At 41.6% G+C, this 13,080-nt stretch overlaps 1 protein-coding gene across 2 annotated transcripts in view; it reads left to right on the top strand.

The window, feature by feature from the left end:
* Positions 1-13,080, top strand: part of GPC6 (glypican 6) — a 3,429,025-nt gene that overhangs the window by 1,014,830 nt on the left and 2,401,115 nt on the right. The gene's annotated exons all lie outside the window — the stretch shown is intronic.

Here is a 13,080-nt window from a genome sequence, read left to right as displayed (position 1 = left end):
GCTCTCGCAGCAGCTCTGGTCCAGATCAGGTGAGTCATCTTCATGCTGACTCAGGGACTGCACTCAGAAGGTGGAGGCTCTCTCTCCCTTGCAGTTGTGCTCCAGCAGTTATCAGAGATTTCCTGCACTCCTTCTGCAGGGTGTTTTCACACTCTCTGGGGGGGTAGTCTTACACTCCATTCCTCCATTCCAATCTTGAGTGCCGATGCTCCCAAGGCATTGTCACTTGCTCAAAGGGATCGGACCAGTTGCAGTCGTAGTTGGTCTCGGTGACCTACAGGTCACCACCGCTTGCAGTTGGATTGGTAAATAGAGATTAATTTAATTAACATAACAAGACCAAAACAACAAAAACCCAATAAGTAGAACTTGAGATATGATTTTTTAAAGAATACTTTGAAATATAGTGCTTAAAAGCATAATGCACCAACCAGGGCTATCTGGTTGCGCTAGATCGGGTCAAACACAAAAGTTCAAACCGACCGCGATGAAGCACAGGTCGGATGCAGGGACCAGCCTTGGCCCGCTGAAACAGTACGGTTGTGTTGACGTTGGGGATGAGACACGAGAAGGGAAGGAGGCAATGCTTTGTCATTTATCCCTTTGGATGGAGGAGATGTGTTGGTTCTGAGCCACACAAGTCAGAGATGCGCCATCGTTGAAGCCCAAGATGTCGGTGTTGTATCTTTGTGGAGCTGATCAAGATGACGATGCAATGTCTACTGTCCTTGCAGTAGCGACAATGAGTCAGCGTTGAGGGAGTTACCTGGCTTCGAGCCCCACAACAACAGCAAATCATGGGCTTTGGTAGTGACAGCATTTTATACCCCATTCCCAGGGCCTTGTACTGGATTGGCACCACTTGGCAGAGCAAGACTCTCAGATGGCAGAGTCTATGTGCTGCTGTAGATGAATGGATTGAAGTCTTTGATGTCCCTGAGACTTCTAACAGGAGGCAAGTCAGCAAGCCCTTAGAGTCATTTTGGTTCTGTGTTGTAGATGTGTAGGTCCAGCACTTCTCACTACCAGGCAAGGAGGCAAGGAGGGTAGCAGGCAGCAGGTTAACACAGCAGAGCAGGAGTGCTACAGATTGCAGCAGTCCGGCAGTGTGGCAGTCCTACTTCGTGGCAGAATATCCATATGTCAAGAAGTGTACTCAATTGGAGGTGTCAGAGGTCCAGTACTTATACCCAGTTGTACCTTTAAAGTGTGGGAGACTTCCAAGAGAGTACTTTGAAGTGCACAGAGTCTCTGCCCTTCCTTCCCTGGCTCCAGACTCACTACAGGGGGGAATGCAGCTCTTTGCGTGTGGACAGGTCACAGCCTATTCAGGTGGAAGTGAGGCATTGCTCAGCTCCACCCCCCTATCAAGCCAGTTGATGGCCCATTGAGCCCCATTAAGTCACACCTAAGCTCCCATTGTGTGTGGCTGTCTAGAGGGATAATACAAAGCACAGCTGTCACCCACCCCAGACATGTGATCAGAGACAGGCAGCAGGCCCCAAATGGCTAAGGCAAGAAAGTGCCAACTTTCTAAAGCAGCATTTTCTGAACTGCAATTTAAAATCTGACTTCACGATATGTTAGGATTTTAAATTAGGAATCCAGAGGCATCAAACATGAAACATCCACTTTCACAATTGGAAATTACACTATAATATGGTAACTCCAATGTTAACCTATTGTAGATATAGGCCTTGCAGTAGTCAAAAACCTTTTAAAGAGTTTTTCCCTACCAGGACATGTAAAACTTAAAAGTACATGTTCTACCTTGTATATACATTGCACTCTGACCTTTCAGCTGTCCAGGGACTACCCTAGGGGTGACCTTTATGCATGAAAAGGTAAGGCTTGGGACCGGCAAAATATGTTTTGGGCCAGGTCAACATGGCAGTTTAATACTGCATACACTCTCTCTGCAGTGGCAGGCCTGAGACATATTCGAAGGGCCACTTGAGTGGGTGGCACAATCAGTGCTGCAGGTTCACTAGCAGCTTTTATTTTACAGGCCCTGGGTACATGTAGTGCACTTTACCAGGGAGTTATAAGCAAACTAAATATCCCAACTGAGTATAAGCCAATATTACCCTGTTTAGAGGAGAGAGTGCAAGCACTTTAGCACTGGTTGGAAGTGGTAACATGAACAGAGTCTTAAAGCAAATAAAAACAAACTCAGCAACAAGGGGAGGAGGAAGGCAAAAAGGTTTGTGGTGACTCTGCAGAAAGGGACATTTTCAGCAGACATTCATGCTCTATGAACAATACTCCACCAGGCAGGGGTAGGCTTTTCTGTTTTCTCTAAACTACCTAAATAAGATCAGATTTTATAGTTTTTTTGATTGTGAGAAATGCCCCTTCAATTGATGCATGTATTTGTGGATTGAAAGACATGATAGCAAATAATATACATGTAGGGAAGAGTGATTCCTTCTCTAACCTGAATGAAAGGCTCTACTTAACAATAGTGCTAAAACGTATGAGAAGAGAAGAGATTCTTTTGAACTGTTCATTAGTCATTCAATTTAGTGTTGGTTATTTTGCATTTGCTCCTTATGCTTCCCCGATTTCGATATTAGTCATGCACATTTTTTCATTTAAGTCCTTCAGATTGTTATTGTAGATTCTGCTTTTCTGAACCTATCTTTCCAATGTATACATGTATGATCTATATTTGCTGTCTATAACAATTACAGTAATTATGCATACATTGTAGCACAAGCTGTGTTGTTTTTCAGAATCTGCAAGTGAGAGGGTTTATGCTAATCAGTTTATAGATGTTCACAAAGTAATATCGCCCACAATGAAATAGAGTTTTGGATCAAAAAATAAAAAAAACATATTTCACTTAGAGTTGGTCATTATTTGAGGAAATCGTTACCCTTGGTATATTAGAATTAGGTGCAGTGACTGCTGCACAGTTCTCCTTACCCCCCCCCCCCCAGAAAACATTATAACAAAATAACAAGTCTGTTTTCAATCCACATGCTCCTCTGCCTGTGATTTTGTATTCTACCAAGTGAATGGGACAGCACCCGGTGAATTATGGCGGCTATCCCACATTAGAACAACCTTGCCTCTGCACAATACTTCAAAAGCGTTTGCTCTGGGTTGAGATCTTGGCAGGCAAAAAGTACCAAGCCTGATTATCATATCCTGACAGCTGAATATTTGTCCTTTTTGTGCCTCACTTTATGTGACACGTTTAGTGCAGAGACCTTTTCAGTGAAGTGGATTGATGACCTAACCACCACTGGGCTCTGTGTTGGCAAAGAAAAGTAAAGTATTTCAGGAGAAGAAAGGAGGCTTCCTGACTGAATCTAAATATGGGATTATTCAACAGAGCCCCTCTGCTGTGAGAGAGCACAGACACAAAGAAAAGAAGGCTGAGAATAGCATTGAAGGCACTCTGTTGTGCCTTGGCTAGGCTATTGGTGTTTGCATTTTAAGAATATGATAACCACAGGGTGCAAATGTAGCTTGATGCTTACAAATCTCAGCAAAAGCGTTTTGAAAGCAAGGGAGTGTATGCGTGATTCATTTTCCAAAGTGAAGCTACATGTGGGTTCTTTATTTGTATAGCCCTTGACTCAAAACAAAACTCTATTGAGGAACAAATGAGATGGTCTAGGCAGGAAGGAGGGAAATTCATAGACGCAGGGCTGGCTTTAGGGCAGTGCTACTGGTGCGGCCGCACTGGACGCTGACCTGTGGAGGGGGTGCTGACTCAGGTGGGGGCGCTGTGTTTAGCAATCACTTATGATTGGAGAGATGAGGGGCACTTTTGCCCAGTGGTAGTGAGAGAATCGGAGGAGGCAGTAATGGGGTGGGGAGGCGCTAAAGCCGGCACGGCATAGACGAATGAAGAATGAGTCTTGTGGATGTAGCGGTCTACTCTCAAATGATAATTTCTCACCAGACAGAGTGATCCACACTGTATGTAACTTTCTTACTCATCCTGCCCACTCAGGTCATATTACAGGTTCTCCTATATAACCACTGGTAATGCCACAGTACTGGAGGTGCCAACACTGGAAGCATAAATAGCTATGTGGTGGAGGTATCAAAGATGACAGTTGTGACTGTTTATTTCTTAAGTCTTGAGGAATTATCAGGGAATTGGGAAAACTGCATTCAGTTCCCCAAGATCTCACTTGCTGTGAGCTACGTACCCATAAACTCTATAATCCTGATGGGGCTTGTCACTCCAACAGAGTTCCAGGATGCAGCTGCCCCCCTTTAGGAACAATGTGAAAGAAAAGCAGGAGACATAATGGCATAGGAGGAGCAGAAAAGACAGGAAAAAACAATCAAAGGAATGTGTCCTAAAAAAATGGAGGTATATTTTCCTGTGCTCCTCACTGATATCATTTTCTCCACATATTGAGAGATTACACGCGCTTGTAAGTAAATTGTTAGATTCCATGACCTGCTGGTGTCTGGAATTGCAACAGCAGAGTCAGTAACATGTCAGTGAAAATTGTGACCTGCAAAATACCCTTTTGGGGTCTCTACAGACCTCACAATCTCTACACAGATCCTCCCAAATTGGAAAGTTACCCAACTCAGTAGTTCTGTTTTCGTCCCCTTCAAAAGAAGGACTGAGACAAACTTGTAATTCCACATTTTCTGCAGGCATCTTTGGTGGAAAAGTATCAACCTACTGAAATATTTTGTTGTAGAATGAAGGTATTTCACTTTGACCCATGGGTTTTTGCTTGGCTTCCTTCCATAGATTTGCCATTACCTTTTCTCTTTCCCACAGTTTGAACAGGTTTTCTGTGGAATAACATATAAACACGTCTTCGAGTTATACTAAGAACCTACCTGGGCTATTATCATCAGCATCTATGGGTCTTGAGAAAGACAGTCTTTTTTAATGCGAATCGCCGAGCACTGTCTATTCAAAACTGTACCTACCATAATTATACAACAGTATGTGGTGTATATCTTTTAAGGGCGAGTGAAATTTGTTTAATTTGCTTTTTTTAATGATGTGAAATTTTAAGGAAAATCACACTTAATTAGGTGAAATGCAAATCCATTATTTAGCATTATATTGTAGCATGAAATGCATTGCGAGGACATATTTAGCCCTACAAAAATAGCTTGAATACACAATTGCCAGGAATAAGAGACGCTTGTGTTCTAGTTATTCATTTTGTTCCTGCACTATAATTTTGCCATGAAATGCAGCTTAATCATGCGGCCTGGCGGAATGGCATAATTTCTGGAAATTCGTGTAACATGAAATTCCCTAAATTGCAAGAATTAAATTTTGTCTGGGCCTATTTCAAAGACTTAAAATTGGTTAAATTAGCTCTTATTTAAATGGAGCTCTACCATAACTTTTCACAAGCATTGAAAACACACATTATTAAAAAAAGTTAGTAAACTTTTTATCACTAAAAGGAATGTGTCTTTACTAAGCACAGCTCAAGGTGTTTATCGCTGATCCATATATACTGAAGCTGAATGAACGCGGGCAAGGATGGGAGATGAAAGATTGTTCTTATCAGTGCTTAATTTTTGCTGAAGGTTGCTGGCAGAACCCACTGCCACTTATTTTTGTGATCAGCACTTATGTTTCCTCATCAGGCTTTGACCTAGAACAGGGTTCTCCAAAGTCGGTGCTGGAGGGCCGGATCCATGCCAGATTTTTAAGATAACTACATTTATCTAAATAGGGAAATGCTGAAAATCTGTCATGGATCTGGCCCTCCAGGATCAACTTTGGAGAACCCTGATATAGAGCAAGAGACAGAAAAACACACATGAGGGATAGAATGAGGACAAGAAAGACGAAAACTATGACAAAGGGAGACAGCAGGGATAGAAAAGAATCTGCAACAGTGAGATGAGAGGAGAATGGAGTGTCTGGTGATGAACTAAAGAGGAATGAGGTGAGATCAAGACTATGCAGCCTTTAGGCTACTCCAGAACTGGTACTGATCACAAACTATGTTGCACCGAGCTGGTTTGTTGCACCCTGATCATGCTGGAGGTGTGGAGCGAGCGGCTGTCATGTAGTGCACATCCTGTGGAGCTGGATCTAAGTGACAGTCCATTTGTCTGAGGTGTGGTCAGTCCTTAATTAACCAGGGAAAGACCCGATTGTCCCATTTATTCGCCAGACCTTTCTGCATGATATGACAGACAGTATCCTTCCCAATAAAGAAGGAGGTGATGGGTAGCAATTACCTTGGTGAAGGCCAAGCTCTGCATTCTTTGCCACTGGAAGAAGCTAACAGTGCCGACAAGCTCTGAGTGGCTGACGGGAATTGCAGAAATAGCGGAATGTGTGCAAACTATCAACAAGATGAATGATTAAGAGTGCTTCCATGATAGTGTATGGGAAGCCCTTCAGTCCTGTTAGGGTGAAGAATGGCACAAACCGAGGGAAAAGTGTTGCTGAGCTACTGTTCTATGCTTCAAGCCTTCACAACTGGGGTGCGTGCATTGACCATGCCTTTTAGCAATGTACTCTTACTTCTTGGAGTTTTGCTGCAGCCAGCCTATTCCTCCCATTTGCAAAGAACCCCTGTGGGCACTAGGAGACAACATTGGCATAGAGGGAATGGGTTGGTACTTGACCTCCGTACAGGGTGACCTTGTCTATCCTTAGTAATTGTTGCCCACCTGGGACTGTGGTTCCAGGGATGGCGCTGGCTTAGGACTCAAGGGATAGTTACTCACCTAATCATTGGGCCCGATTCATAGAACTAACTTAAGACAAAATCCTAAACTTACTACCATTTTGGTATTCACAGAAGGCACTTACTCATTTTTGGATTCACAGAAGGCACTTACTCATTTCGGTATTCACAGAAGTTAGGAGTCCTAACTTTAGGACTCCTAAATGCCTTCTGTGAATACCGAAAGTCTTAAAGTTTGGATTTTTCTCAGTTTAGGAGTAGTAAAGTTATTACTCCTAAACTGAGAAAAATCCTAACTTTAAGACTTTCGGTATTCACAGAAGGCATTTAGGAGTCCTAAAGTTAGGACTCCTAACTTCTGTGAATACCGAAATGAGTAAGTGCCTTCTGTGAATACCAAAATGAGTAAGTGCCTTCTGTGAATACCAAAATGGTAGTAAGTTTAGGATTTTGTCTTAAGTTAGTTCTGTGAATCGGGCCCATTGTTATTAATTGTGCTTCACTGTTGCCACTGTTTCATATTGAAGTTTATTATTGTTGGACACTGGGCACTGATACAATAGGTGGAGTTGATGTTGAGGCTGTACCTGTCTTAGCGGCTGATCAAGGATTGGTAAACCACCACAAGGGGGAGAGGACTATTTGTACCAAGAGCTTGGGGGAACATGAAGGTTTAAAGGGTGGGTGAGGCTCAGACTAGGAGGTGGAACCAAGCAGTCAGACTGAATCAGGTCTCAATAATTCTATTTTGTGTGTGAGAATGCATGCCAAAGGCTTGGGCCAAGGACCACCATTGGTTGGAAGATTGCAACTGATCCAGTGTTAGCATCTGGGTGTGAATTCATTTATTCTGGTTCTAATTATCTTTCTTTGTATCAGAAGGTGGGGTTGTGGGATGTTTTTGTTCTTTTTGCATTCAGTGCATTGTTGCGCTTGTACACCATACCTTGCAAAACCTGAGCACTTATTCTTTTACAAATGAAGCGATGGTTCTTAGCTGTTCTCCTGTTTTCCCTGCAGCACTGGTTACAGCTTTGTCGAATTGATGCAGCTCACAAGCCACTGACTAATTAACCAATATTAATGAATTCTTGAAAGTGTGTTTTGTTAATACCATTAACTGATAGTTATTACTTTGCTGCCAAAGATTGTGCATTTTGTTCTATGCTGTGGTAAGAAAAGAATAATTTTTGGGCGATTCAGTTATATTGCAAACATAAATATCGAATATTCTAATATAAATTGCACAGGTATCTGCGTTAATGTATTTCACTAATAAGCTACATATATCAATGAGCTTGTATTTGTGCGCTTGTGTGTGTGAAGCTTTTAAAAGTGTGTGTGTGTGTGTGTGTGTGTGCTCATTTATACTTATTGAAACATTGCAAGTCAGGCTGTGAAAATAATGCTCTCATTTCTCTTATCCAGATAGTTTTATTGTCAGCTAAAATTTACAACTATGGGCGACAGATGTTAGATGACACAAGGGGACTGAGTTAGACTTTATTAATTATACACACATTAACATGCTGAGCTTAGGACAGTTCTGTCTGACCTTTTTAGTCAGATTAAATGCATTTGCTCTGAATAATAGTAGGCTTTTAATTGAATCAACATTTGCCGTGATATTTACTGCCAAAGATCAAATGGAAATGCCATGATCATTTATGGTGATAGAACTTGGAGCTATCATATCAGATAAAGGTAATTAATTATGGCAGGAACAACCTGTAGAATATACATTCGGGAAAATCTTAAACTAGGTAATCATAGTAGTTTCAAAAAATATGCAGTTCATTTTCGTTGTGAATGGATTGGAATTAAGAAGGTAGCAGGTTGCTAGGTCCCTTTTTCTCCCCCCTTAACCTTGTCCCCTGAACCCACAGATCCCAGGGCTACTGTTAAAGACTACCCTGAGAAATGAAACATTACTAGGCTGTGGCGTGAGGCTAAATGATGCCTGCCCCCCCAACCCCCCTGAACATCAATTCACTTAAAATGCCTGGAGTACCAAAAGTGACATCATTCACTCTGTGACCTTCAATTTCATTCAAACACACAAGTTTACACATACACATTTATGCACAATATCTTTCTCTCTCACACACACTCTCACCCTCAAGCACACACAAAACAGATATTTTAAATATTTTTTTTACATGCCTCGGCTGCCAGGAAGAGTCCTATTCCAGCTAATTGTACTGCATTTTTCTATGGCACCAAAAACAAATAGTAAAACTTTATTCTTGATTAGTGTAATAAAAAATCTGAGATATATCAAAGAGAGTAGAACCCCATCTGACATCGATAGGGATGAATTTACCCTGTGTCCATGGCACTGATTTTGCAAATGATAAGGCCAGGGGTTGCAAATACAGTGCCAGGGATCTAAATGACGTCTATGAGCCACCCTGCAGAATCCTGAGAGAGGCCCACATATTTCCATATTTTGAGAGAGTCATAGGCTTTGGATGAATGCAGGTGCTACAACGACCTGTGTTATACCCCTGTTACCAGGGAACTTTGTAATTCCAGCCCTACTTCCACAGTAATTCCTCATTTGTTCCAGATATTTAACTTAGAACTCTACCTGCTTTAAGAAGGGGCGAGCCTTCCGATAAAACATCCACATCAATATATTTAATGTGGATTTCATAATTCCAATTGGTCTGCATCTCCTATTCCTGGCGCTATTGGAATTAAAGGGATCCTTGTAATAATAACCTAACAGAGAATCTGTCTGTTGTTTTATCAGACATGTAAACTAAAATCATTAGTCAAGAGCCAAAGGAAAGCAAAATGCTTAAGGTGGAAGGGAAAAATTGAATTTTGGCTGTTGGACTTGACCCTCTCTGCAGGGTCATTCGCAAACGTTTAGCTTTCACCTTCCTGTTTTGTGAACCCATTTCTGTTGGCTTTTAGGACTCGTCACACTTTGCTACTGCTAACCAGTGCTAACGTGTTTTGCTCTCTCCTTTAAGCATGGTGAAATTGACCCACATCCAGTTGGCATATTGAATTTACTTATAAGTCCATAGTAAAGTTGTGCTACATGTACCCAGGGAAATTAAATGCTACCAGTGTGCCTGCAGCACTGATTGTGTCGCCCACTTAAGTAGACCTTTAAAGAGGTCTCCAGCCTGCCATTGCAGTTTAAAATACCATTTCAACATGGCAAAATAAACCTTTGCCCAGCTTACACCTTGTTTTATAATACATATAAGTCTCTCCTAGGTATACAGCACAGAGTACAGGATGTGGCGTACTCAAAAAGCCTTTCACTTTTACATGTCCTTGTAGTGAAAAACTCAGAAATTCGTTTTCCACTACTGCAAGGCCTCCCCCTCTCATAGGATACATTGAGTTAACTTATTCAATTTAATAAGTGATACATTTCAATTGATAGCAGGTAGGAATATCGAATTTGATGTTTAATGAATTGTAATTGAAAGCCCTCATTAATGGTAAAGTCTGATTTTAAGTCACAATTCTGAGATTGCCACTTTTAGAAAGCCTTTACGTGTCTGCTGCCTGTATCCTTGGACACATGACTAGGTATAGCTGGCAGTGGTGTTTGTGCATGGCTCCCAGACTGTGAGGCAAAGGAGCAAACGCGTCGGCAGGATGGTCCATCTATGTCTTAATGAGGGGATGGAGCTTTCACCTACCACACTTACACATCACAAAAGCTCTGCCTGAGCACACTCAGAAAGGGTTTGACACTGGTTTATTGTACCCCAGATAAGCTGGGGCCAGGGCAGGGAGGCATGAAATTCCAAGCACCTCTGGGGGTTGAAACCTCCAGAACCATCTCCTACTTCAAAGTAGGCACCAGGTATAAATATTTAACCCTCTTACCCAAATTCCTTCACCTTTGGACCTGTGGAAGACTCATAAGGCTCTGCAAGAAGGACTGCTACTCTGCTGACCTCCTATCAGAGTGAAAGGACTGGGACTACATCTTGAACCCAGGACCACCAGAGTGACACCAAGGGCTAGTTGGCTGGCCTCCTGATCAGAACCAGAGTGCCAGAAAATGATCTACCCACATCGATCCCAGCACCTGGACTCTGTCTGCTGTGAGTCCCAGCCCCTAGTGGTGCCACCCCAGTTCTGTTGCCTTGTAAGTGGGCATGATGGTGCTCTCACAGCCCAGAAGGGGTCTCAGCAGACTCCTCTTAGTTCCACTTCAGAACTGACACAGCACAATGTATCCCTTATGCAGGACCTCGCATCTCAGCTCACAGTCTCCCTGGAACCACCGCTCCACAACTCATTCTTGACACAGGCCTTCACATTGCAAGCCCCTCATCAGTGGCCTACTTGCTAATGATGTAGGACTCCACATCGCAGCCCTACTTTTTCAGAAACAAACAGCGTGTGATGCATCTTTGATGCAGAGCTTCACATCGCAAGCCCTTTGCCGGCGGAATACTTGATGACAATGCAGGACCTCATATCACAGCCTTACAGCTCCTATTTTTCGTCACTGTGCAATGCATTCTTGATGAAGGATCTTGCAACACTCGCAACCAGGATTTAAGAAACTCTTTTTCAGTGGGCTGAGCTTGGTCCCTCTGTCCAGTCTGTGCTCTATCGCGGTCCGCTTGAACTTGTTACTTTGCTCTGGTCAGTGTGACCAGATAACCACTGTTGCCACTTAGTTCTTCTAAGCACTGTTTACACTTAACATTTTAAATTGCTTATCTCCGATACTACTGATTGGATTTTTTTTGTTTTGGTGTTAAATAATTTATTGAACTATTTTGCTCTATTTTTATAAATTAATGTAGTATTTGTCTTCTGTTGTGTCTTCACTTTACAACAGTTTGAAGTGCTTCATAAATACTTTACACATTGCCTCAAAGTTAAGCCTAACTGCTCTTGTGCTCTGCTACCAGAGAGTTAAGCAGCGATTGATTTGGTTTTTGCTTGTGACTCCACCATGACAGAAATTGTGGTTGCTGCTCGACTAGGATTTCGATCCCCTCAACCAGTGATCCAATTTTCCACATTGGCAATATATAATATTCCTTGATTTGAATAAAGTTTTTTTCCCAAATTAAGGATTCATTTTTTTTCTTATTTCATAAACCTTCACAATGTATATTTAACGTTGATGTCAGGGAATGAATGATGAAGGGACAGTGTAATACAAGTTTTGGAATGAAAACATCAACCTACGTTAAAATTAAATATAATTTATTGAAGAAATGCTAATGCACATAACCCAGTAACAACAATTGTCAAGAAATACAATTTCAATCAAGATAAAATGATCTTCAAAAATGAAACTTCTAAAACAAATTTCTGCATGAAACATCTGTATTACAACCATGAGTACTTTAGCTGTATCCCGCTTCCTAACCCTAATTTTAATCCTAACATTAACCTCTAATCTAGTCCTAATTAACCCTGACCACTGCACTAAAATGTACAGATTTAATACTTTGGAACATATTTTTTGTTTTTGCTTTTCTCATGGAGATATTTCTTCTTAGTTGCTTCTCTGTAGAGATATATGTGAGAAACCTATTTTTCATGTACTTCTCAGTAGTTCAATACACAAAGATAAATCTACTGGAAAGAGCACAGCCTTGGTTTACTTCGAATGTTTGACCAGAGAAAAAGATAAATCCTGAGAGAACTTGCAAGTAGGTGTTATGCTCAGCAAGCTAGGAAATCAAAAACATACATTTTCACGTAAAGTGCAATTATCAAAATGTAGTAAGAAAATAATTAAAACTAGAAACCACAGGTTCAAATGCTATGGGCAAATGAAAAAACGATCTTCAAAAAATTAGTTGGTAATAGCTGTACATCCTAAATCAAAGAAAAAACAAAAAACATGAGCAATGCGGCCAATAAATATCAAAGATAAATAATGTATTGAAAATGAATGTAAAACCAAACAAGAAGAACGTTGATTCACATAAGCATTTATGCTGTGTAGAGTACTACACAGTAATCCTTTACATACTCGTAATGCCTTTGTGAACGTATCCTGAAATGTTTCACTCCCAATTAGTAAAAATGTAAAGAGGGCCTGTAGGAGGCTGGCTCTCTAGATAGTGCACCAAGCAAACACAAGGAGATGATGGACAGAAACATTTCAGACACTCACCTCCAGTCACAGATCTGGTTTAATCCATCATTGTTCTTTAGCTCACTTTGCCTCCCCAGTTCAGACTCAGCCACATGCAAATCATTCTTGACCCTGTGCCTCATGGGAACAGTCCATCCCAAAATGCCAAGCCAGATCGTCCCTGGACTGGAAAAAAGCATCCCAAGAGTGTTTTTGGGCTAAAACAAAGTAATCCGAGGAGAGAGTCCAGTGAGTCAATTGCACACCGGCAGAGCATTTGCCTACCTGATAGCACCCCTATTATGTGAGGCTCAGTCTGTGATACGTCGTACAGATATCACA

Source organism: Triturus cristatus, chromosome 8 (genome assembly GCF_964204655.1).
Source record: "Triturus cristatus chromosome 8, aTriCri1.1, whole genome shotgun sequence".
Lineage (NCBI taxonomy): Eukaryota > Metazoa > Chordata > Amphibia > Caudata > Salamandridae > Triturus > Triturus cristatus.
Note: the sequence above shows the minus strand (reverse complement) of the source record. Positions and strands in the feature narration are given on the sequence as shown.